A 23,666-nucleotide genomic window follows, 5' to 3' on the forward strand; every position below is an offset into this window, starting at 1 on the left:
ATATGCTAATGATATACTAAGGCCACTCAACTGCTCACTATGACTTGCACTGACCACCAGGGGGCAGATGCTCTGACCAGTAGGTTAGCTTGCTGCTGGGGTCCAGCCTATCAAGACTGAGCAAGATCAGCCAGACATGCCCTGGAGCCCTCCTACAGTCCCTCCATGGCCGGCCAACCTCCCACATCCCTCACTGACCCTGATCATGCACCGGTGGGGTCCCTCAGCCTGGCCTGCACCTTTCGCAATCCAGCACCCCTTAGGGGATGTCAGAGAGTTGGGTTTGGCCCGATCCTGCAGGCCAGGCCCAAGGACCCCACTGGTGCACAAATTCGTGCACTGGGCCTCTAGTACTGGTATTGGCAGAGAAACAGATACAAGAATCAATGGAATAGAATAGAGAGCCCAGCTGTAAAACCACATGTATATAGGCCAGATCATTTTCTACAAAAGAGCCAGAAACACACAATGGAGTAAAGATAGTTTCTTCAATAAATGGTGCTAGGAAAACTTGGAAGTTACCTGTGAACAAATGAAACTGGATTACAGTTTGTCCCCATGTACAAAAAGTAATTCAAAATGTATTCAAGACCTAAATATAAGACCGAAAAGAGCAAGTTACATAGAAGAAAATGTATGTATCAAACTTATGAACCTTGGTAATAGAGAACATTTTATGAACTTGACCCCAAAGGCAAGGGAAGTAAGGGCAAACAATAAATGAATGGGACTATATCAAAGTAAAAAGCTTCTGTACAGTAAAAGAAGCCACCAAAAAAGCAAAGTGACAGCCAACCAGATGGTAGATGATATTTGTAACAGTAGTTCTGACAAAGGTTTAATTTCCAAAATCTATAAAGAACTCATAAAACTCAACACCAAACAAACAACCTAATCAAAACGTAGGCAGAGGACCTGAAAGTACACCTCTCCCAAGAAGACATACAAACAGTCAATAGATATATGAAAAGATGTCCAACATTACTAATAATTAGGAAAATGCAAATCAAAACTACAATGAGATGCCACCTCACACCTGTTAGAGTGACTATGATCAATAAGACAAGCATAAAAAGTGTTGGAAGGGTTGTGGAAAAAAGAAAACACTCATTCACTGCTGGTTGGAATTTTGCCCTAAGAATGCAACCAATATGGAAAGCAGTCTGGTAATTTCTCCAAAAATTAAGAGTAGAGCTATGATATGATCCAGTAATTCCTCTCCTGCATACATATCCAAAAAGCTTGAAATCATGTATTTGCAAAGATATATACCCCCAATGTCCATTGTAGCATTATTTACAGTGTTCAAGACATGGGAACAAACAAAGTGTCCCATAATAGAGAACTAGATAAGCAAGATGTGGTACATATACACAGTGGAATACTACTCAGCCATAAGAAAGGATGAAATAGCACCATTTGCAACAATATGGGTGAACCTTGAGAGCATTATGCTAAGTGAAATAAGTCAGTCATAAAAGCTAAGAATCATATGATTCCACTCATATGTGGAATATACTAGTAAAACTGAAACTCATGAACACAAACAGCAGTGTGGTGGTTGCCAGAGGAAAGGCTTGTGGAGAAGAAGGGGATTCTAAAATATAGTGACAGGAGATTTGCTTTTCTGTGGTGGGCACATGGTACACTTTACAGACATTGTAACATAGGAACACACACCTGAAACATACATGTTCATGTTGACCAATGTCAACCCAATAAGTTTAAAAAAACTAGAAATAATAAATAAATACAATAAAATTTCAGAATACAAAATATTCTCTTTACCTGCTCCTATTGCTTAAGCATTTATTTTGGAGTTAGAAACTTTTATTCACTATTGAGCAATTTCACTTAAAATACAATGTTCCTCTTAGAAAAGGCATGGTGGCTGACAACTGCTATGGAAAGGAGTATTTCTTAGGAAGGTCAGTGAGTGTCTGAATAGAGAAAAGCATAATGGTGAGATAAAAGGAAATAGAGAGAAATGTTCTCCTCTACATTTTCCTGTTTAGGGTGTGGGTCCAAGCCTATAGCCCCAAATTGGATAATCTCTGCAGCTGCTAACAAGCAAAAGAGAAGCCAGGAAACAGACATAATAAAGAAGACCACAACTCTGAGTATTTTAACAACCACATGAGCAGCCCACCCTTATTCAAGTAGCAGCAGCTGTGCAAGCGGCCCCCACCATCCGAGGAGTAGTAGACTCACGTGTAGCTCACCCCTATTCAAGGAGCAGCAGCTCTGTGAGTGGCCCACACCCATTCGAGGAGCAAGAGCTGTGCAAACAGCTTGTCCCCATTCAAGGAGCAGCAGCCCCGCAAGCAGCCTGCCCCCATACGGGGAGCAGCAGCCATGCGAGTAACCCATCCCTGTAGGAGAGGCAGCAGCCCTGAAAGGAACCTGCCCCTGTCTGAGGAGCAGCAGCCTCATGAGCAACCCACCCCCGTCCTAGGAACGACAGCCCCACGAGCAGTCCGCCCCATCCCAGGAGCAGCAGCTGTGCAAGCAGCCTGCCCCCGCTAACCAGGGGATCCACCACTGCTTCAAACAGTGCCCACCAGAGGAGCAGTCACCAACTAAGGAGCAACAGCTGCTGTGACTGCACAAGGAGCAGCTGCCGTCCAAGAAGCCACTGCCACCCAAAGTGCGAACCCTGCACAAGTCGACACCTAGATTCTTTGGCGAGAGCAAAAATGGGTAGTCAAACAAAGCCTCAAAGAAAAGGATTCCCAGAAAAGCAGCTAAGTGAAATGGAGGCATGCAATATGTGGGAAAAATAATTCAGAATAAGGGTCATACAGTTCATAAACTGGATGGATGAAAAAATCAACAATGTATGCAAGAATCAAGAAGAAATGAAGAGTAAAATAGCTGTAATAAAGAACACCTGGAAAGTTTCAACAGTAGACTAGGAGAAGTGGAGGACCGAATTAGTGAATTAGAAGACAGACAAACTGAACTGCAATTGGAGACAAAAGTTAAAAGACAGGAGGAGAGCCTGACAGAGCTTTGGGACAACATGAAACAAAGAAACATAGGAATAATAGGGGTGCCAGAATAAAAAGAAGAGGAACAAGGGTTAGAAAACCTATTTGAAGATATAATGTTAGAAAACTTCCCTGATGTGGGGAAGAAAAAAGTCATACAAGCACAGAGAGTCCCAAATAAGATGAACCCAAAAGACCTACACCAAGACACATCATAATTATGTTGGCAAGTGTTCAGGACAAAGAGAGAATCTTAAAGACTGCAAGCCAGAGACAGAAAGTTACATACAAGGAATCTCCCATTAGATTATCAAGTGATTTATCAACAGAAACACATCAGGCCAGAAAAGAATGGAAGGAAATTTACAAAGTGATACAAAACAAGGGACTGAATCCATGAATACTCTATACAGCAAGGCTATCAATCAAAATTGAAGGGGAAATAAGAAGCTTCACTAACAAAAAAAAACTAAGGAGGTTTATCACTACCAAGCCAGCACTGCAAAAAATGCAATTGGGACTGGTGTAAAAAGAAGAAATTAAAAAAGAAGAAGGAACAGAGGCACAAGAAATAAAAATGGCTACAAACAAGTACCTATCAATAATAACTTTAAATGTAAACAAACTAAATGCACCAATCAAAATACACTGGTTGAATGGGGGAAAAAATGACCCATACATATGCTGTCTACAAGAGACTCATCTCAGAACAAGAAACTCACACAGACTGAAAGTGAAGGGATGGAAAAATATCTTTCAGGCAAATGTAAATTAAAAAAAATATATGGGGTATCAATACTTATATCGGAAAAAATAGACCTCAAAGTGAAGGCCATAACAAGAGATAAGGAAGGCCACGTCATAATACTAAAGGGATCAATACAACAAGAGGATATAACCCTGATAAACATATATGCACCCAATGCAGGAGTCAAGACAGACTCTTCAATAAATGGTTTTGGGGAAATTGGGCAGAAACATGCAAAAAATGGAACTAGACCACCAACTTACACCATACACAAAAATAAATTCAAAATGAATAAAGGACTTAAACATAAGATGGGAAACCGTAAAAATACTAGAGGAATCCACAGGCAGCAAAATCTCAGACATACATGAGGTTGCCTCTAATACAGCTCCTAGGGCAATGGAAACTAGAGAGAAAATAAACAAATGGGACTAAATCAAAATTTAAAAAAAAGTTTTTGTACAGCACAAGAAACCATCAACAAAACAACAAGAAAGCCCACTGCATGGGAGAACATATTTGCCAATGTTATTACCGATAAAGGTTTAATTTCCATCATTTAGAGGGAACTCATACAACTTAACAAAAGGAAGATAAACAACCCAATAAAAAAATGGGCAATGGACCTAAACATATACTTTTCAAAAGAAGACATAAGTAAGGCCAAGAGACATATGAAAACATGTTTAAAGTCACTAGTCATCTGAGAGATGCAAATCAAAACGATAATGATGTACCATCTCACACCTGCCAGAATGCCTAGCATCAACAAATCAACAAATGACAAGTGCTGGCAAGGATGCAGAGAAAAAGGAACCCTCGTGCACTGCTAGTGGGAATGGAGACTGGTGCATCCACTGTGGAGAACAGTATGGCATTTCCGAAAACAACAACAACAAAAAACAACCAAAAACAAAACAAACAAACAAAGAAAAACTAATAATGGAACTCTCATTTGACCCAGTGATCCCACTTCTAGGAATATATTCCAAGAAACTAGAAACACCAATCAGAAAGGATATATGCACCCCTATGTTCATTGCAGTACTATTACTTTCTACCCTATTCAAGGTAGAACAAATACTTGTGTTTTTTAAAATAATAGGGTAAGAAGGAGGCAATATTGTGAAGCCACAGTCTGGGCTCCCTCTGCTGGAGACAACCCCGGCAGGTCTATCTGGGGACAGTGAGCAGCTGGCCTTACCCTGAGTCACCCCTCTGGGGTCACCATTGGCCTCCCTTTGTGGAAGGCGACCCTGGTGGGCCAATTGAGGGGGGACAGTGCCAGGCGGCCCTGCCCCAAATCGCCCCATCACTGCCGCCGCCGCTTGTGGCCTCCCTCTGCAGGAGGTGACCTGGCAGGCGATCAGGGGATGCCACTGGTCACTGAACCCCCACCCCACCCCATTGCCTTCCCCTCCCTCCACCTGCTCACCGGCCCCGCCCCCTGCAGACCAGTCCTTCCACCATTCCGTTGATTTGTATATTATGCTTTTATTAAATAGAATATGCTCACTCATAATCCTTAATTGAAATGTTGTAAGTAGCAATGGAATCTATTAGCTACATGTTCCACTATCTATAGCACTGTGGACATCAAGACAGCAATGGTAATTTCACCAAGAACATTTAAAGTTGATCTTCTGTGAGTATATCCATTAAGTTGCAGCTGGCTATGTTCCAGGAAGAGGCTGATGGTAGGTTAGGGTACAGGGAATGAAAGGACAAATTGAGTTTCGGAATAGCAAATAAAACTTATTACTCTGACTGGTATTTGCCTTGGAAACAAGCCAATAATGACTAGTGTATAAAAATATACAAAATATTTATCTTTGAATGAGTTTAAAGCTCCTTCCTACAGATAGGAACATGAGCCTGGGTCAAGTTACTCTTTAGTTAAGTGCATATGAAACCAGAGCTGAAGAGTGAGTGATAGGCATTGTTCTGACCTGGTTTTAGAGTGCTACTTTCCTATTTTTTAACAATGCAAGGCTAAAGGGTAAAGTACCATCTGAACTTTTCATATGATAAGCAAAGTTAAGACTTCAATCTAGACATCTTAGTTTTTCAACCCAATGCTCTTTCTACAAATAACTAATTTTACTTCTATGAACCTCAGTTTCTTCATACTATAAACCAAAGATAATATCATTAGCTAAGTTGGAGGGATTAGTGAGGACTAAAGAAGATAATACATATATTGCACTTGGAATAGTGGCTAGCGCATAGCAAAAAGGTTAACTGTTATTTACATGCTGTAACCTAGAAAGGAACCTCTTAAAATCTCAAACAGCATCCAGTGTATGTTTTGCTCCAGATCTCAATATTTGCTGTTTTTTAAGTATATTTTTTATTGTTAATAGTATTAAATATATTTCCCATTTCCCTCCCCTTAGATCTCACTATTTGTATTTGCATTGTTTTTGGTAACAACACATGAGGTTGCCTCTAATACTAAGATATGAGCCATTAAGTTTTGTACAGGAGTTTTTATAAAGGCTTATTAAGTAACTAGTTCAAGTACATCTAGCAATTAAGTGGTGAATCAGGAATTTGAACCAAGAGTCTTTTGACATTGAGCTTGGTTCATAGCAGGCTCACCATTAATCTTGCTAATAGTAAATGAATGACTCATTTTTATTTTACCCTTCATTCATTGTATCATTCATTAAATATTCCTTGTTCAGGGAATTACATTTTTATTGAGTCTAAAAGTTGACTGGCATTTAGAAAAACATATCACATTACTGACTTATATTGAATTACTACTGATCAGATTCAATTCACTTGATTGCATTAGCCTATATTTCAATGTATGATTTATATGAATATCATTAAAAAGTCTGTCAAAGACCCTGCTTAACTCCATATACAGTCTTCTATAATATATTATTTTAAAATTAGCTTGAGAGGTATTATTGTATAATGTTAGGCTACTTTCTAGCCCTATGGGATTTGACAAATTACTTTTTAAAAAGTTTTTTCCCCTTTTATTGAATTTATTGGAATAAGACTGGATAAGAAAATTGTACAGGTTTAAGGTGCACATTTCCATAACACATCATCTTTACCTTGTATTGTGTGTTCACCATCCCAGGTTAAGTCACCTTCTATCACCATTATCCACCTTTTACCCTCTACTAACTCCCCCACCATATTTTCCCTCTGGTAATCACCATATGGTTGTCTGCCTTTAAGGGTTTTTTTTTTCCTTTTATTATTGACACTATTATAGAAGTCCCCATTCTCTCCTCCCACCACATTGCTGACTTCCATCCAGCCCCCACCCCCTCTGGCTATAACCACACTGTTGTCTGTGTCTGTGTGTCATGCGTATATGTTCTTTGACTAATCCCTTCACTTTTTTTCACCTAACACCCCTTTCCTGAGTTTATTTCTATTTTGTTTGTTGGTTTATTTTGCTCATTAGATTCCACATATTAGTGAAATCATGTGGTATTTGTCTTTCTCTGAAAGGCTTATTTCACTTAGCATAATAATCTCCAAATCAACCCCATGCTTTCACAAAAGCAAGATTTCTTCATTTTTTATGACCAAGTAGCATTCCATTATGTAAATGTACCACAGCTTTTTTATCCACTCATCTACTGATGGGCACTTGGGCTGCTTCCAAATCTTGGCTATTGTAAATACCACTTCAATGAACTTAAGTATGCATATACTATTTCAAATTAGTATTTTGGTTTCTTTGGATATACTCTTAGAAGTGGAATCTCTGGGTCATAAGGCAGTTCCAGTTATACTTTTTTGAGGAAAGTCCATACTTTTTTTCCAAAGTGACTGTACCAATCTGCATTCCCACTAACAGTGCACGATGGTTCCCTTTCTCCACTTCCTCCCCAACACTTGGTGTTTGTTGATTTGATGATAGACATTGTGGAATGTGTGAGATGATACCTCCTTGTGGTTTTAATTTGCATTTCTCTGATGATTAGTGACATTGAGCATCTTTTCCTATGTCTTTTGGTCATCTGTATGACATGTTACTTTTAAGGTGGTTTAATATCTCTAACCTTGTATCTTCATCTTTAAAATGGGATTATTCATATCATATGAGATAATTATATAGCAATATAAAGTAATGAGATTGGTAATACAACTCTAAAGCAGTTTTAAAGACTAAATATATATGACATTCTTACCACAATGCCTGACATATTAGTTAGCGTTATTATTACTATATCTCACAAATAGATATAGAAAATACATCATAAGGTGCATGTAACTTGCCAGGCATATAGCTCACCTACTCTCCCCTAACTTCCTTCATTGTACCTACTTTCTTCTCCTTTTTCCTCACTATCCTCAGAGCCCAAGTGCTCAAGTGCTGACTTTGGACAGATAAATTCAGAAATCCTGGCAATAATAACTCATTCTCCATGTCCACCTTTGCCTTCTGTTCATTTCCTGGTTATTGTCTGTGCTGTGAGACCCACAACCCTCTCCCAAAATATTAGTTTTCCAATGGTACTTTCACTGCTGAACCAGAGGCCATTGAAAATGTTTACTCTCTGATGATTTGGCTCCATCATATTTAGTGACTTAGGGATGAAAGATAAATCATCTTAGCTAGTCAGTCCTCTGCATGGTTTCCTTGGTAAGAAACAACTGTGACTCATGATTGACATAAATGAGCCTATATAACAGTATTTCACTGATCCTTTCATTTTGTGTTTTTAGAACACATTGCTTAGCTGTCCATAGTTGTGTCCTGGTGCCCACTGATTGAATAAAGAATGACACATAACAGTCATCACAGAATTAGTAGGTTGCTTCATTTCTGTTTGTTTTGGTATTAGATTACTGTAAGTCACTTCTAATTTCTAGATCTCAGCTTCCCCAGCTATGAAATGTAGGTGTCCCTTGGATAATTTATAGTTTTGATGTTTATGTTTCTATGTGATTTGGGTTCTTTTTCTTGTACAATTGATTTGAAAGTGATAATGCCTCACGTTTTCAAAAGTATTTTACCTTTTTTATGAAAAGTATTCTACAGAGATAATCTCACATTATCCTCACAATCATCTTGTACGGTACATACAATACCAAGAAACTTGAACATAGCACATACAGGTAAAATGACTTTCCCGTGGCCATACAGCATATTAGTGTTAGAACCAGGATAGGGCCCAAGTTCTCCTGAATCCTAGTGTTGTGTTACTACAGAGAAAGATGAATTACTCTAATATTGCTGTGTGCTGGAAGAAACTCCATTTAAAAAATTGTATCACCTGTAACTTTATTACTTTTCAGGTGATTTATCTTCATTATTTTTAAGAGGATATAGCTATCACTTTCTTCAAGTATTTATTCCTGAGTACAAAACTTCCTATACACAACATAGAACAATAAGCATTGTCTGGTAATCATCATAATGGATAATAATCTTCCAAGAGTTGGGTGTTTTTCTCAGTGAATGTAACAAAATGATACACATGCTGTGAAGTTATTTTACCCCCACAAAAGTTATGAAAATTGGATAATAAGTAGATGAAGATATTTAAATGGGGGTGACTCCAAGACAAGTGTCCAGAGTTATCTACAATAATTCTACTTAACTAGACTTAGCAATTCAGCAACCTCACACTTTCAGAATAACATTTGGATCCAATGAAGAAGTAAAAAATATCAGAGCAATAAAAATGATTGTTAAAGAGGAGAGAAAATTGCAGTCAAATAGGTAAATTTCTTGTACCTCCTTCCAGGGCTAGGCTGAAAGTAAAACTAAAGTGAGGAACATACACCCAGAATTACCAACTTAAGTCCAGCTGAGTAGGAGACTTATATCAAGAAAAGTCAGAAAACACCTGGAAATGCACCTCAACAAGAGTTTGCAGGACATGGTCAGAGCTGAGCCACATAGTCAGCCAGCCTGAGAAGAGATTCCATCCATGAAGAGGACAACAACATTCAAGACCCAGTTACAACAAGAAAACCAAAATAACTCAAATAAGGGGCATTCCTTGAGCACACAGGTAAAGATATATAAGAGATCACACAATTGTATCATACAAAACACCTACTACATAAGACTACCTCACAAAGTCTGGGAGGCATAGTAGTTTTATCTAATACATATAAACAAATGCAAAGGGACAGAAAATTGGGAAGATAAAGAAACAACCCCTAAATGAAATGAAAGGAAGAATCACCCAAAAAGTAACTAAATGAATTGGAGACAAGCAATTTGTCAGATACAGAATTGAGAGCAATGGTAATGAAGGTGCTCAAACAACTCAGTGAAAAATACAAGCAACTTAATAAAAAATTATGATACTTAATGAGAACTATACCAACATGAAAAGAGAGGTTGGAACAATAAATAAGAATCAATGGGAAATGAAAAATGACATAGCTGAAATAAAGAAATACTCTGGAGGGAATCAACAGGAGGCTAGAAGAAGCTTAGGAGTGAATGAGTGAATTGTAAGACAAGGTAGAAAAACAACACCCAGTCAGAGCAGCAAATGAAAAAAAAAATTAAAAAGCAAGAGAAGAATCTAAGGGAGCTTTAGGACAATGTGAAACTTTTACAACATTCACATCATTCGGGTCCCAGAAAAAGAATAATATGAGAAAGAAATAGAAAACCTGTTTGAAGAAATAATTGCAGAAAAATTCCCTAACTTGGTGAAGGAAAAAGTCACTCAAATTCAGGAAACACAAAGAGCTCCAATCAAGATGGACCTGAAAAAACCCACATCCTAGCACATCATAATTAAAATGGAAAACATTAAAGACCAAAAAAAAGAATCATAAAGGCTGCAAGAGAGAGACAGAGTTACCTACAAGGGAGATCCCATTAGACTATCAGCATATTTCTCAACAGAAACACTACAGGCCAGAAGGGACTAGCATGAAGTATACAAAATAATGAAAACCAAGGGACTGAACCCAAGACTACTCTATCCAGCAAGGGTATAATACAAAATCGAAGGTGAAAGAAAAGAGCCTTACAGGCAAAAAACAAGCAAGCAAGCAAGCAAACAAACAAACAAACAAACAAACAAAAAAACTAAAAGAGTTCATTACTACAAAACCAGCACTGCAAGAAATGTTAAAGGGGCCATTGTAACTAGAAGAAATAGAGAGAAAGAGAAGAACACAGACATAAACAATAAGAATGGCAACAATAAGTATCTATCAATAATAAGCTTGAATGTAAAAGGATTAAATGGTCAAATCAAAAGACATATGGTAGCTGAGTGGATAAGAAAACATGTCCCAAATATATGCTGTCTACAATATACCCACCTCAGAGCAAAAGACTCACACAGAATGAAAGTGAAGGGATGAAAAAACGTTTTCCAGAAAAATGAAAATGAAAAATAAGAAGCTGAGGAAGCAATACTCATATCTGACAAAATAGACTTCAAAAGTAAGGCCTTAACAAGAGACAAAGAAGGCCACTTCATAATACTAAAGGGATCAATATAACAAGAGGGTATAACTCTGGTAAACATATATACACCCAATATAAGAGCGCCCAAATATATAAAAAAAAATCTGGAGGATTTTAAGGGAGCGATAGAGAGAAATACAATCATAGTAGAAGACTTTCACACCCTACTGATATCACTGGATAGATCTTCTACTCAAATAATTAACAAGGAAACAGCAATCCTAAAGGACACATTAGATCACATGGAATTGTTTTATATTTTGAGAACATTTCACCTCAAAACTATATAATATACATTCTTCTCAAGTGCACCCAGAACATTTCCAAAGATAGAGCACATATTTGGACACAAAATAAGTCTCTACAAGTTCAAGAAGATTGTAATCATATCAAGCATCTTCTCAAATCACAATGGCATGAAATTAGAAATCAACTATATTAACAAAACTCAAAAAACCCCCAATATAACTCATGGAGGCTAAATCGTGTTATTAAAGAATGAATGGGTTACCAAAGAGATCAATAAAGAAATAAAAAAGTTTCCTGGAAACCAATGACAATGTTACATACAACAACCCAAAATAAATGGGACACAGTGAAAGCAGTGTTGAGAAGATAGTACATAGCATTACAGGCCTACCTCAACAATCGAGGAAAACTTCTGATAAAATATCTAACCTTATAACTTAAAGATTTAGAAAAAGAACAAAAGAAGTCAAGAGTAAGTAGAAAACAATGAAATAATAAAGATCAGGAGCAGAAATAAATGGTATAGAGTTTAAAAAAACAATAAAAAAGATCAATGAAACCAAGAGCTGATTCTGTGAAAAGATAAAAAGATTGATGAAGCTTTAGCCAGACTCATCAAGAAACAAAGAAAGAGAACCCAAATAAATAAAATCAGAAATGAAATAGGCGAAGTGCCAACTGAACTTAGAGAAATACAAATAATCATAAAAAATAATGTGAACAACTATATTCCAATAACCAGGACAACCTGAATGCAATGTATATATTCCTGGAAAAATATAATCTGCGAAAACTCAATCAGGAAGAAACAGAAAAACTGAATAGGCCAATAACAATTGATGAAATGGAAGCCGTAATAAAAAAAATTCCATCAAATTTAAGTCCTGGTCTGGATGGCTACACAGGGCAGTTTAAACAAACTTTCAAAGAAGAACTAACACCCATCCTCCTCAAACTATTCCAAAAAATCCAAGAGAAAGGAAAACTTCCAAACTCATTTTAAGAAGCCAGAATTAGCTTAATTCAAAACCAGATAAAGACACCACAAAGAAAGAGAACTACAGGACAATATCCTGATGAACATAGATACTAAAATCCTCAACAAAATATTAGCAAATCAGATCCAGCAATACATTAAAAAGATCATAGAACTCGCCGAAACCGGTTTGGCTCAGTGGATAGAGCGTCGGCCTGCGGACTGAAAGGTCCCAGGTTCGATTCCGGTCAAGGGCATGTACCTGGGTTGCAGGCATATCCCCAGTAGGAGATGTGCAGGAGGCAGCTGATCGGTGTTTCTCTCTCATCGATGTTTCTAACTCTCTATCTCTCTCCCTTCCTCTCTGTAAAAAATCAATAAAATATATTTTTTTAAAAAAGATCATAGAACATGACTAAGTGGGATTTATTCTGGGGATGAAAAGCTGGTACAATATTCACAAATCAATAAATGTGATACATCACATAAACAAACTGGAAGAAAAAAATCACATTATCATATCAATTGATGCAGGAAAAAACACTCGACAAAATCCAAAACAGTTTTTGAGAAAAACTCTCAGCAAAGTGGGAATAGAGGGATCACACCTCAACATAAAAAAGGCCATATTTAACAAACTTACAACCAAATCATACTTAGTGGGGAAAAATAAAACCATTTCTCCTGAGAACAGCAACAAGACAGGGATGTCTACCTTCACCACTCATTCAACATAATACTAGATGTCCTAGACACAGTAAAGAGACAAGAAGAAAAAAGCAAAAGGCATGCAAATTGGAAAGAAGGAAGAAAAACTGTCATTATTCACAGATGACATGATAGTGTACATAAAAAACCCTAAAGACTCCATAAAAAAATTACTAGATTTAATAAATGAATTCATCAGTGTAGCAGGATACACAATTAACACTCAGAAATCAATGTCATTTTTATACAACAACTAGAGGCCCGGTGCACAAAAATTTGTGCACTGAAGGGGGGGGTCCCTCAGCTCGGCCTGTGCCCTCTCACAGTCTGGGATCCCTCAGGGGATGTCCATCTGTTGGCTTAGGCCCGATCCCCAGGGGAATGGGCCTAAGCCGGCAGTCAGACATCCCTCTGGCAGCCTGGGAGCCCTCGGGGGATGTCCACTTACCAGTGGGGAGCAGGTCTAAGCTGCAGTCGGACATCCTTAGTGCTGCTGAGGAGGCAGGAGAGGCTGCCGCCACCACCGCTGTGCTGGCAGCCATCAGCCTGGTTTGTGGCTGAGCAGAGCTCCTCCTGTGGGAGTACTTTGACCACCAGGGGGCATCTCCTGCATTGAGAGTCTGCCCGCTGGTGGTCAGTGGGTGTCATAGTGATCAGTCATTCCCAGTCGTTCTGCTGTTAGGGTCAATTTGCATATTACCCTTTTATTATAGAGGATAGAGGCCTGGTGCATAGGTGGGGGCTGGCTGGTTTTCCCTGAAGGGTGTCCCGGATCAGGGTGAGGGTCCCAGTAGGGTGCCTGGCCACCCTGGGTGAGGGGATGAGGGCTGTTTTCAGGCTGGCCACACCCTCTTCAGGGTGGGGGTCCCTACTGGGGTGCCTAGCCAGCATGGGTGAGGGGCTGATGGCTGTTTGCAGTCTGGTCAAGCCCCACAGTGGGGACCCTCACCCCATAGGAGTGTGGCCAGCCTGGGTGAGGGGCTGAGGGTTGTTTTCAGGCTGGCCACACCCCCTTCAGGGTTGGGGGCCCTACTGGGGTGCCTGGCCAGCTTTGGTGAGGGGCTGATGGCCGGGCTAGAAGCAGGTATCTGGGATTTATTTATCTTCTATAATTGAAACTTTGTAGCCTTGAGCAGAGCTCAGGGCCAGCCAGGGCAGGCGGGAAGCTTGACTTCCTCCATCGCCAGGGGCAACCTAAGTCTCCTGCTCACTCCATCTTTGTGACAGACTGAAGGAGGGAGTGAGGGTGTGATGGTTAATTTCCATATTACTATTTTATTAGATAGGATAATGAATTCTCAGAAAGAGAAACTAAAAAAAAAAATCATATTTACCATTACAACAAAAACTTAAGATAAATAGGAAAATTAGGTGGTAAAAGACCTGTGCTCAGGAAACTATGGGATGTTGAAAAAAGAAATAAGAGAAAGATATAAACAAATGGAAGAATATACTGTATTCATAGATTGGAAGAATCAACATCATGAAAAGGTACATAATATCCAAAACAATCTATAGATTCAATGTAATCCCCATTAAACTACCAATGGCATATTTCACAGATCTAGAGCAAACACTCCAATAATTTATATGGAACCAAAAAAGACCCCGAATAGCCATAGCAGTATTGAAAAAAGAAACAAAGTTGGAGGGATCACAATACCAGATATCAAGTTACACTACAAAGCAACTGTAATCAAGAAAAATGTACTGGCACAAGAAAAGGCATATAGATCAATAGAATAGAATAGAGAACCCAGAAATTGACCCAAGCCATTATGCTCAATTAATATTTGCAAAGAAGGCAAGAGCATACAATGGATTACAGGTAGTCTCTTCTATAAATGGTGTTCAGAAAATTGGACTGGTACATGTAAAAAATGAAACTGGACCACAAACTTACACCATACACCAGAATAAACTCAAAATCTAGCCCTAACCAGTTTGGCTCAGTGTATAGAGGGTTGGCCTGCGGACTGAAGGGTCCTGGGTTCAATTCCAGTCAAGGGCATGCACTTTGGTTGCGGGTACACCCCCAGTAGGGGGTGTGCAGGAGGCAGCTGATGCATTTTTCTCTCTCATCGATGTTTCTGACTCTATTCCTCTCCCTTCCTCTCTGTAAAAAGTCAATAAAATATATTTTTTAAAAATCTATAAAACACTTAAATGTAAATTGTGAAACTATAATAATCCTAGAAGAAGCCATAGGCAGCAAAATCTCAGACATCTCTCATAGTAATACGTTTGCCGATACATCTCCTAGGGCAGTGGTCGGCAAACTCATTAGTCAACAGAGTCAAATATCAACAGTACAACGATTTAAATTTCTTTTGAGAGCCAATTTTTTAAAACTTAAACTATATAGGTAGGCACATTGTTATTAACTTAATTAGGGTACTCCTAAGGCTTAGAAAGAGCCACACTCAAGGGGCCAAAAAGCCGCATGTGGCTTGCGAGCCACAGTCTGCCGACCACGGTCCTAGGGCAATGCAAACTAAGGAGAAAATAAACAAATGGGCCTATATCAAAATAAAAATCTTCTGCACAGCAAAAGAAACCACCAACAGAATGAAAAGAGATCCCATTCTATGGGAGTATATATTTGCCAATGATACATCTGACAAGGGGTTAATTTCCAAAATATATAAGGAACTCTTACAACTTAACAAAAGGAAGACAAACACTCCAAATAAAAAATGAGCCAAGGACAAAATAGACACTTCTCCAAAGGGGACATACAGAAGGCCAAGAGATATATGAAAACATGATCAAAGTCACTAATCATCAGAGAGATGCACATTAACACGACAATGAGGTTTCATCTCACATCTCTCAGAATGGCTATCATTAACAAATAAACAAATAACAAGTGCTGGCCAGGATGTGGAAAAAATTGAACCTTAATATACTGCTCTTGGCAATGCAGACTGTTGCAGCCACCATGAAGAACAGTGTAGAGTTTCCTCAAAAAATTAAATATGGAACTTCCATTTAACCATTATCCCACTTTTGGGAATATATCCTAAGAATCCTGAAACACCAATCAGAAATAATACATGCACCCCTATGTTCACAGCAGTGAAATTTGCAATAGCTAAGCTCTGGAAAAAGCCCAAGTGCCCATCAATAGATGAGTGCATAAAAAAGCTGTGATACATTTATCCCATGGAATACTATGCAGCTATAAAAAACAAGGATCTCTCACCCTTTGAGACAGTATGAATATACCTGAAGAGTATTATGCTAAATGAAATAATCCAGTCAGAGAGAGGTAAGTATCATATGATCTCACTCATATGTGGAATCTAATGAACAAAATAAACTGATGAACAAAATAGATCCAGAAATAGAATGAATGGTGAAAAATGAGGACTCTCGGTGGGGTGGGGAGGAGCATTGGGAGTGATTAACTGGGAAACATATAAGCATATATGCACAGCCCATGAACACAGACACTAGTGTGGTGAAGGCCTGGGAGGGGTGGATGGGTGGTGGAGGGGGTCAATGTGGAAAGAAAAAGGCCACATCAGTAAATCTTTCAACAATAAAGATAGATTAAAGACACACACACAAACAAACAAACAAAAAACAACTAAGGAGCCTGTACTCATGGATCTCAATTTCCAGTGTGGGTATCAAAGATGAAGAATTACATAGATATAACAGCACATGGTGATAAAACATATGAAAATACAATCTGCATAAGGAATATGTTCATAGCAGCATTATTTACAATAGCCAAGATATGGAAACAGCCCAAGTGCCCATCAGTAGATGAGTGGATAAAAAAAAAAAACTGTTGTACATTTCACAAGGGAATACTATTCAGCTGTAAAAAGGAAGGAACTCAGGTTTGATTTCTGGTCAGGTCACAGCATGGATGGACCTGAAGATTATTATGCTAAGCAAAAGAAGCCAGAGAAAGATAAATTCCACATGATTTCACTTATATGTGTAATCTAATGAACAAAATAAACTGACAAACAAAATAGAACCAGAGTCATGGATACATAGAATAGAGGGGAGAGGATGGTGGGGACTGGATAAAAGAAGGTGAAGAGATTAGCCGAAGAACATACATACATAGCCCTGGGCACAAACAACAGTAGGGTGAAGGCCAGGGTAGGAGTTCTGGGGACTGGGAGGAAGTGAACAAAGGGCGTGAAATGGGGGACACGTGTAATAGTGTCAACAATAAATAAAAAAATGTTGATTTAGTGGAAAAAATTATTGTTAAAAGCCAATGTGCATTATTAAAAGGAGAACCCCTTTTCTTTTTCCACACTTCTCATGAGGCTGGGTATCTGATTTCTAAATCCTTTGCATATTACAAGTAAGAAGAGGAGCTACAAAAAGCAGGCACACTGACAGTAAAATTGACAGCTGGCAGTCTTACAAGAGATGGGGAAGAGACAGAAAAGCAATAAAGCCCTAGAAAATAACTAAAACACAACAGCAATCTAGGTTAATTTTGCAAGGGAAGAATCAGATCTCAAGGGCATCATGCATAATAACATAATATACTATTTCCCCTGGCTGGTTGGTTGGAACATGTTCCTGTGCATCAAAGGGTCTCAGGTTTGATTCTGGTCAGGTCACATACCTGGGTTGTGGATTTGATCTCTGGTTGAGGTGTATGGGAGGCAAATGGTAGATGTTTCTCTCTAACATTGATGTTTATCTTTCTATCCATCTCTCTCTCTCTAAAATCAATAAAAAACATAATGTACTATTTAGATTCCAAATAATGTCCCTAACTAATTAAAACATTATCCAAAAAGAAAAGGTTAAAAATACATATATTTTTAAACTACACCCCTCCCTCTGCTCTCTGGCAATAAATATGATGTTGTATGCCAACTATACTTTAATAAAACATTTTTTCTCTGATTAGAGAAACAGGAAGATATTCTAAGAAGCAACAGTCTTCTCAAGTGCCCACCTTTAACTTGTGTGAAATATGAAAATAAAGACACCTATTAATTAAGTCTTATTTTAATTTTAATTTCTTTTTACTTCAGTATATATTAGCTTTAATCAAAATGAAGATAGAGGCAGGCTTGTTTTATTCCAAAGGAGAGTGGTTAATAAACCTCAGCTACCTTGAAAGCTGAGCTGATTGGAATGACTCATTACTGAAGGTTCTTCATAGATGGTTTCTTGAACTTTATATAGCAAGTTAGTCAGCATGAGTGATTTTTTCCCTAACTTGTCCATCACAGACAGAAAATTGCCTACACTGAAATATCTGCTAACTTGACCCTCAATTAATTCATTCCTGGGCATGGTAAAGTCACAGAGCTCTTTAGGCAATGAGCTACTAAATGCTAAACTGGCTGCAAATCCCTTTGAGCAAAACGATAATGTTTGGGATCACAACAATAAAGGTGTAAAAGACACCAGTCCTACATTGTTAGAATCAATGTTTTCTACTTAAATTATATACATTTGTAAACATGAAAATGATATTTATTTTTATAATATGTGGCCTCTTTCCAAAACTTCATTCCCTAATATATTAGAAAAAACATATTTATCCTTTCATCCTATGAAAAGGTAGCTGGGAATGCTTTAATGTATCTTCTTGTTATTCTGGGTGGGTACTTTTATCTACCTGTGGCAAATAATGTGAGGATAAGTACAAGAGATCTATAAACTTAGTATTTTAAAAATTTAGTATAGGTAATAATTACCTTTGGAAGAGAAAGAGAAATAAAAACTTCCATGTTGAGCCAATGTGCAATGAAGATTTTGGGAGAGAGAAAACATTTATTCAACACTAACAAAATTATGATTCTTCAAATATTGTGTTTTATCCTATCAGTCTCTAAATTCTGAAAATTATATTCTAAAATTAAAATTAGGGTCATATATCCTAAGCTTCATGTATATTTTCTGAATTATTAGATTCAACTGTGCAGCTTTATTGCTGATGCCAAATAAATGATTATATTTATATGTCTCTTTAAATTTGAATAACAGCCTATTTCTAGCATAGATAAGACAATCAGTTAACAAGTTATAGTTGTGCTAATTTTCTCTTATATTGAAGCGACATATTCTATAATTGATTGAGGAAAGAATGCTTCAGACAATTTTTAGTCTAGAGACTCATAAGCCTGACTTTTTCCAAAGGACCTTTACTTTTATACTTCTGAGAGTCTAATAAGTAGTTCTTGGGATTGAAACTAATTGTAAGGGCATATAAATTAGATTAGTTTCTGATCCTATATATTGCTGCTCTAAGTTGGTTGAGGGTGCTGTGCAGCAGGAGAAGTGTAATAGGTAACCGTTAGGAATATATGTGCTTATTATTTATTTTTAGTGTGGTGAAAAAATAATTCTCTCTCTCTCTCTCTCTCTCTCTCTCTCTCTCTCTCTCTCTCTCACACACACACACACACACACACACACACACACACACACACACGAGAGAGAGAGAGAGAGAGAGAGAGAGAGAGAGAGAGAGAGAGAGAATAATGGATTATTTTGGGGCTACATTCTAAACTGGTAGAGCATTCCTTCTCTGCACTGCTTTGAGGGGAAAATATTTCTCCCCTCCCTTCTTCTCCCCTCTCCCCCTCATTTTCTTTTCTCTCTTCTACTCTCTCCTCTTCTGTCTTCTCCTCTCTAATTCTTTAGTAGCAGTGAGAAAGTATTATCAAAACTGTTAGGCAAAGAAGATACCCCAGCATATCTTGGACAGAAGGTAATGTTTCTAACACTTGGCATGCATGTTCTGCTTCTAATGTAATTTTTGGTCTGGTTTTGAGGTAGGAATGGTGAATCCTGTTGGGTTTAGTTAGTTGTTCGTTCACTTTGAATGTATTCATGTACTATGTCATACAGTAGTTTCTGTTAAGCCGGATTAAATGAGGCTGATTGAGCTTCACAGTAAGCATGCTGCCGGAATCTGCTTAGCAAGAAGTGCAATTGAAATTGAATGCTTCGGTAGACAAACACAGGCGAGTCTATATACTTCTTTATATACTTGCTAATATACTGGTTTTATATTTGCGTGGCTTTCAATCTCTCGGATCAGATGCTTTTTCTCCTTTAAAATTAGATGATGTCGTGCAGTCAGAAATCATGTGTGTATGCAGCACGTGTGGAGAGTTGTCCAGCAGGTTCCCGGGAATGCTGATGAGGTCTGGGATAAAAGATTTGGCTAATGTCAGTGACCCCAGTTAATTATCCAGCTTCTTCCTTGTTTTGTGTGTATTTGTTCTGAAAATGCTCATGCTTTAGTACAATCACTAGTATGGGAGAAAGTACGGTCTTTTCAGTGTAGGAACTGTGATAGAAAATTACAGAGATTGCCTTTTCCGTGAGTACAAAGTCAGTAGGGAAATACTTTAGAAATCTTCATCTGGCTGTATATCTATGCTTCATAATATATAGGTAGAAAATATTTTTGATACACAAGAGAACTAGGTGCAAGGTTTTTAAGGTGGATAAAAATGATTACAGTCTTTTACTGAACATGAATGAAGTCAGTGTTTAAAAATTAGAGGCAAAAAAGAGACACGGGAGAAGGATCTATTTTCTTATGCATGATTTTATACTATTCTAATGTAATTAAGTGCATATTTATCTTTTTTGCGGTTGAGAGTTGAGTTGTTGCTATTTGGAACAAAGCACAAATAGACTGCATACCTGTTACACTGGGGATGTTTTATTTTAAATTAATTTTTTAATTACAGTTTATACTTAATATAAATTTGTGTTCATTTCACGTGTACAGCATTGTGATTAGATAATCATTTACTTTACAAAGTGTTCTCCCTGATATTTCTAGTACCCACCTGGCACCATACATAGTTATTACATTATTATTGAATGCATTTTCTATGTTGCATAGTTTTGTATATTTAAACACTGATATTTCTATGTTAGATACTATCTAGAAGGCAAAAACCTGCAAAGAATCTATTTAAGCATGCCTGACAAAATCATACACACGAACTGAATTATCTCTTATTTAACTCATACCACAGAAGAGTTCATGTTGCTAATGTACTATTTACTACATTGTACTAGAGACAAAATATGTACTGCATGTGTCTCCCCCATTACATCAATGGTTTAATTCTAAATCATTCTTTATTCAATTCTGTATCATCATGCCTGGCATATACTATTTTTGTGAAATATGTAAATCAATGGATAAAATCAATCATGTTTGGTCTCAAGCAAACTGAATAGATGTATAAAAGATTAGATTATATCAATATAAAATATGAGGGTTTTAGTTTATTTTTTTTTAGGTTGATGCTCTATTTGACTGCCCATATTCTATTCAGTAATTCACTTATGTGTTTTAGAAAGATCTGAAAGGGATATTCATTACCTTAGACATTGAAAAGCGTCTTCTAAAAATAACAGAGATGCAAAGTTCATTTAAAAATATATTTTAAAACCAAATAAAACTTTAAAGTATATACAGTATATAATGTATATACTGACTGCTCTTTAGGAGTAAACATAAAATACATTAATTGTCTGAATTATTCAATTTATATAAAAAAGAAAGATAAATCTGCTTGTAAGCTGCTGGAACCATGAGTTTTGAGTTAGCTGTACAGACCTTATAACAATCCCCATTCTTATAACTGGGATGTACCTCTCAAAAGCAAACAACCTGTAGTCAATATATACCTGGGCAAAAATGCCCAAGTGAAGGTCATGGTCAACCAAAAGGGGAATCAATCTCTGTATTCAGACAATCATCAATGAAAATGTGGAATAAAATAAATCCAACCCTAATCTTGTTTTCACTCATAATACTTTTAAAAGTATACAAAAAAAACCCACACCAAAACAACTGAAGGCAACATAATCATTTCACAAACTAGATAAGGAAATAATTTGCCATGTCCATTCATTTGAAAGTTTGCCCAACCCCTGAAATTTCAGAAAACCGTTTTGTTATCTGTAGTCCAGTTGTGTATATGTATGTATAATATGTATAGATGTAGATTTATTTTTTTCTATTTTTCTCTATTTTTATGATATTTAAAGTAATACTTGTAAAAAATATTTGACAAATAAAATGTATAAGAGAGAAAGTAGAAATCCCTCTATATTCTAACCTCCTAGAGATTATTGGTGTTTGGTTCTTCAACTTTTTTTATGCATTTACATGTGTATATACATTTTCTCTCTATCATAAAAAAGTGGGATCACTGTATACATAGTTACACAACTAACTCATTTTCTGATTTATCATAATCAGTACCATAACAAAATTCTACATCATTACTTTAAATGTCAGCATAAAATTTCACTGTACGACCACCCCCCAAATTTATTTAACCAGTCTCCAACTGGTGGCTAATACATGGTTAATTTTAAACTACACAGAATTTATACTTTAGGAGCTGGAAAAGACCTTAAAGAGTATGCCATGGAATCCAAAATTGTCACTTTAAAGATGAAAATATGCCCGGATATTGAAGCATATTAATCAAAGGAGCACAGGTCAGCTTGATGGTAGATAGGGTAATGTGAGCACAGCGACTCCCAATATTTAGAACTCTAGAGCCATCCATCCGGGCTTGATTCCTAGCCCCATCACTTACTAGCTGAACCACTTTTGTCAATCATGTAACATGTCTGGGATTCAGTTTTCTATTTCAATAATGGCAATAATAATACCATTATTGGCAAATTCAATCTTGTTGTCAAGAGTAAATTTGTTATAAATTATTTAGAATATTACCTTGGCAATAAAGTAATAAGTGCTAATTATTGTTCTAGACTGAATGTTTGTGTCCCCCTAATCCCTCTGCTCAAAATTCATATGTTTAAATGCTAACCCCCAATGTGATAATATTAGGAGGTAGGGCCTTGGGGATGATTAGGTCATGAGGGCTCTAACCTCATGAATGGGATTAATCTATAATAATAAAAGGGTAATATGCTAATTAGACCAGACATCCCTCCAGACGTCATTCCGGATGTCCTTCCTGAAGAAGCTGGGGCTGGAGGGAAGCCAGTCGGGGTCCTGGGTGCCTGCGGGCGTCCCAAGGGAAGCCAGGCCTGGTCATAGGTGCCAGAGGGAAGCCGCTGCCAGCAGCTGGGGGAAGGAAGGCCTACTCTTGCACGAATTTTCATGCATCAGGCCTCTAGTATCCTTATAAGAGAGACAAGAGAATTCTCTCCTCCCTATCACCATGTGAGGACATCAAGAAGACAGAGCTGTCTGAGAATCAGAAAGTTGGCAGACACTGATGTGCAAGGACCTTCATCTTGAACCTACAGCCTCCAGAACTGTGACAAATAAAGGCTTGTTGTTTAAGTCACCTATTCTATGGTACTTTGCTACAGTAGCCTGAAGTAAGCTATTATTTTTATTGTTTTATTATAACAATGTACTTGAAATTTATTTTATGAAAGTATTAAAATTTCTGTTCTTTGTATGTGTAGAATAGAAAACATAAACTTCTGTTATTTAAGATTTTGGTATTTATATTCATAGTACTTCTTAATTATTCTTTTCTAAAATATGAAACTATGTGATCAGCTACAGTGAGACATTTTAAGAATTCTAAAGGGTTTAAGTATATCCAA

Source organism: Myotis daubentonii, chromosome X, assembly GCF_963259705.1.
Source record: "Myotis daubentonii chromosome X, mMyoDau2.1, whole genome shotgun sequence".
NCBI classification, from domain to species: Eukaryota; Metazoa; Chordata; class Mammalia; order Chiroptera; family Vespertilionidae; genus Myotis; species Myotis daubentonii.